We start from the raw sequence: 4,694 nt of genomic DNA, 5'->3' as shown, positions 1-4,694 counted from the left end.
AAGGTGAAATATTTGAGTATTATGTGAATTATGTGTGTTTATGTGTTTATTATTTAATTATAAATGTATAATTAATAAAGAATAAAATGAGCGTCAAAATTAAAGTGTGAGATAATCCCGATATCTCTACATAAAGTTTTAGAATATGTCTCAAGGTTTCCGTGCATATAAGGAACGCCGAAATCCGAGTTATAACGAAGAAGTTATGACCCATCGAAGTTTCACGACAGAACCGACATGATACCGGGAAGCGTGAGTAGTGAATTTATGATAGAGCAAGATTTAGCCTTAGCGATCTAAACAAAAGTCGTAGAATATGTTAAACTAAGAACATCGATAAAAAGAACGCCCAAATCTGACTTCGTATGAAGAAGTTATGAGATTTTAAACAGACCAATCCTGTCCCGGCCTGTTAAAAATATAACTTTAAAAGTAAAGTCAAAATTAGCCGACGGAGTCTAAACGAAAGTTGTAGAGTACGCCTCCACCTACGCGTGGATATAAGGAACGTCAAAAACGGAGTTCGTATGAACGAGTTACAAATTATAATAGCATATTTACGTATTAAAATAAAGTATAAATCATGTATACGTACACATATATATACATATGTATATATCATTAGAAAGGTATCGACGATGCGGTCATTATAAGACTAATGCTGAATTCTTTCGACATTAGTTTAGTACAAATATCATTAAATCCATTTAAAATAGTATTATAGAGGGGTGTTTAGTTGTTTATATAACTAAAAGGTCATTAAGTAATTATGGAGGGTAGTTTTTGAAAATTCAATTAGTATAAATAAGAGCCTTGGGCTCTCATATTTCTTGCACCATTCTCTTGATTCAAGAGTCTTTCTCTCCTTATCCCCCGAGCATTTCGGTCCCTCGTGATTCGACTTCTCTTTCTGTAGTTTAGTATAGTAAGGTGAGCGCTGAAGCGTTGCACGAATCTTTCTTAGAAAGATTCAACGACGAAGTTCTGCCCCTGCAGAGCCCGACTCCTAGCTAAAACCCCCTTGTAAGTAAGTTATGCTTACCTTATTTTACTATAGCTTATATTTAAAATTAGTATTGTTATTATGAACTTATAATAAATATTTGGGCTATTATTATGGGTTATATAAGTATTTTTTTTAACGCTTATATAATAATAATAATAGCTAGACTATTAATTAGTCTCGGTGAATAATAGACTAAACTCTAGTGGTAATAATACTAGGTTTCATTGAAGAAAATTCTATTTAAGAAGCGAAGCGCTGTCTGAGTTCGGAATCACCACCTTTTCAAGTGAGTGCATAGTTACTTTCATCTTACACATAGATATGAAGTATTTTATATATTACGTGCTATGTGTGCATATTATCTGTATACTTGTTATCTATGCTGGATGAATGTTTTTATACATGTTTTCAATGATTTAAACTGTATATGTATTTTATATCTACGAAAATGTTGGGGTAAAACATGGGTAGATGTAATAGGTGATGTGTGATAAAATGATGAGAGGCCTCGATGTTGTTGTTGTTGATCCAGTCATCTAGCGGAGTATAGATGACGACCACAGACTCTTCTAGACAGTCCAGTGGAACACTAGCAGGCTCGCAACCTGTAGGTGTTGTGAACAATGTGTTCACCGGTGTACTCCATCCCCCCACATGGTTGCCTATTAGGACATTTATTGCTGAGGAATCCCCTTAGCAGTAGTGTCCGTCCCGATGATGATCCTTAGGCTAGGTCCCTTATAATAGGTATTTAGGGACGTAATGTGAGGATAACGGAAATGGGTAATCGGGTTATTATTGATTGATGGAATTAATAAACTTATTTATTGTGGGTTGAAAACCCTATGTGCTCACCAGGCTCCCAAGCCTGACCCACTCAGTTTTATGCATTACAGGTAGTGGCGCATGAGCATAGGTGTGATGTTTTGGACGAGGGATTACGGATATAGGCCTGTAGATATGAAATAATGTAGTAAGGCTTATATTGTACTGTTTATACTTTTGATCTGTACGAACATGACATCCCGAGTCTTTTAATGAAATACATTTCTATGGAAATGCCTTTGATAAATCTTTATCATATTATTGTTTTGGGACAAATTCCGCAACCCTTTTATTAAAAGATAACTCTGATTTTGAAATAAAGTATAAACAAAACCGGTCTTTTCTAGCCGTGATTTTGGGGATGTTACATCTTACCTGACTAGGTCTAATGGGAATCTAACGGGGTCCAAGGGGCAGATCCCCTAACGACAATCTTGAAACAAAATCCATATAATGAAACTGGATTTGATCGTTATTTTCCTGCAAAAAACGTAACAGACATATGTAGTCCAAAGGACATGAAGTTCCCTTAAAAACCATCATATAGATTGAAGATTTGGTGTTGCAACAGTAGACACAAAAAGTTTACGCATTACGTAGGTTACTTTGTCGGATTTTGTTTCGAAAATATACAAACAACAATAACCTATTATGTGTTTGTGATTTGGATTAAGCCAATATTACGAAGTTTACTCTATCGATTTTGTCTTGAAAGCATACAAATAACAATAAGGTATTATGTGTTTGTGATTTAGATTAAGTCTATTCAAACTTGATTTTCTTGAATTATTCTACTTTCATGTATAACATAATCAAAAGAAATTATCCAAATATATCGATATATAAATCCAAATTTTTTACAAAATATCGTTACCATGTGTCATGTTAAGATAGGTTTAAATAGAAAGACTTTGTAGAAACTTATTAGTAATTATGAAACATTTATTACACTGGTTTTGAGTACAACTCTTTTTGTGATTATATATATATATATATATATATATATATATATATATATATATATATATATATATATATATATATATATATATATATATATATATATATATATATATGATGTAATTCTCGTTTCCAAGAAAAATATTATAATACATTTTGTAAAAAGTTATATGACGATAAAATAAACATTTTTAAGAAAAAAAAATCTAAATACGAATCTATATAGTACGTAGTATGTACGAATGAACACTATTTAATTCATGTATGTTTTAAAATCTGATATTAATAAATTATATATGTAATGGAGCGTTTGTATTTTGTTATATTTTTCCGCATGAGCCAAAAATGTCGCTAGTCATGACATATGCTTACAAACTGTACGGATGGGGGTTGGGGGGGATTTTAGAGAAAAAGAAAGGGAAATTTTGGAAAAAGAAATTAAGAGAGATGGAATGCACGTGAAAGAGTGATGGTACAGGTTAGGTTTCAAAACATTTTCCTAACGACGTCGTTGTCGTTATCCAATAGGGACTTTCCCTTATTACCAGGTAAACAATTTGCCTTTTTCACACCACCTCACGTGCATTGTTATTGACGGTGCATATCTTAAATGCGATACTTCTCACTTTATACTCTTTTTTTTTGAGAAAAGGATCCTTTTTAACTCACATATGTTTTAATAAAGAAAAAAGGATAGCAAAATACTTTAACTATCTATCAAGAAAAATAGTCAAAAAGAAAATGTGATTAACATCACATGAGTTGCAACTATTTCATTTCTCTTAGTCTGGATGGATTTGGTTGTTCTTTCTCACAAATAGCACGACATAATATTGACTCTCTATTTAAATCTCCATGGCTTTGTCCATAATGTCTCCCTAAAAAAAAAAATCGTAGCAAAAATACGAACATACTAAGTCGCTAATTTCTCCGTAAGTAGGGATGGTAGTCTCTTGATGTCAATCGTATGCTGAAATTTGGACACATTTTACGAAATTGTTTAAAATAACTCAAATGAAAGTAGGATGTTGTAATTGGTAGATTTCCAAAGTTTAGTGATTTAAAAAGAATTAAAATGAAAGTAGGATGTTATAATTGGTTGATTTGAAAATATGATTCTTTAAAATGAAATGAAATAAAAGTAGATGTTGTAATTGTTACCTTTCAAATTACAATGATTAAAAATGGCATAAACTCAAAGTGGGACGTGGTAATTGCCAAAATTTCAAAGTGCAGGGCGTTAAATTAAAATTAAATAAAAGTAGGTTGTTAAAACTAGTAAATTATCAAGGTAAAGTGCTTTAAAAATAACTAAAATGAATATAGGTTGTTGTTAGTGGTAGATTTTCAAAGTGAGATGCTTTACAAATGACATAAAACGATGTAATTGGTAAATTTTAAAAGTGACGTGCTTTAAAAAGAATTGAAATAAAAGTAAGATGTTGTAAGTAGATTTTCAAAAACCAGTAGCCCATTACTTATCTAATATATTACCACTAATTCAAAACCAAAATTACATTTCATTATTTTTCTTCTACCAGATAAAGTCGCACTTATGTGTAACACCCATAAAAATCATATCAAATTTAAACTTTTTAAAACATTTAAAAACCAACAGTTATTACAAATTTGTTTTCAAAATAGTCTATATCAGAGTCTCCCAGAAACAAAGTCATAAAAAAAATAAGAAGTTGTACGATCACGTATTTGCGTTGCCATGATCCCCTGATGTACCTAAAACAATAAACTAAAACTGTAAGTCCGAGAGTTTAGTGAGTTCCCACAAAATACCCATATACACAACAATACACATATAACCATAAACAACACACTATGGGTCCAGTCAACCATCAGGTTGGAATACCCTAGGCCCTCAACCATCCGGTTGGAATGCTAACATACT

The 4,694-nt window shown here is 31.8% G+C and overlaps 1 long non-coding RNA gene across 2 annotated transcripts; it reads left to right on the top strand.

Annotated features, from left to right (window-relative positions):
* Positions 1–848: 848 nt before the first annotated feature.
* LOC145032678 (uncharacterized) lies at positions 849–2,053 on the top strand. Of its 2 annotated transcripts, none has more exons than XR_013677186.1 (3): positions 849–1,027; positions 1,225–1,292; positions 1,903–2,053. It is a non-coding gene; the product is annotated as an uncharacterized LOC145032678 (long non-coding RNA). The 2 variants fall into 2 exon arrangements; XR_013677187.1 differs by having other exon boundaries at positions 849–1,023; positions 1,903–2,051.
* The last annotated feature ends 2,641 nt before the right edge of the window (positions 2,054–4,694 follow it).

This window comes from Lactuca saligna, chromosome 2, assembly GCF_052625555.1.
Source record: "Lactuca saligna cultivar CGN05327 chromosome 2, ASM5262555v1, whole genome shotgun sequence".
Lineage (NCBI taxonomy): Eukaryota > Viridiplantae > Streptophyta > Magnoliopsida > Asterales > Asteraceae > Lactuca > Lactuca saligna.
This window is presented reverse-complemented; position numbering and strand designations above follow the sequence as displayed.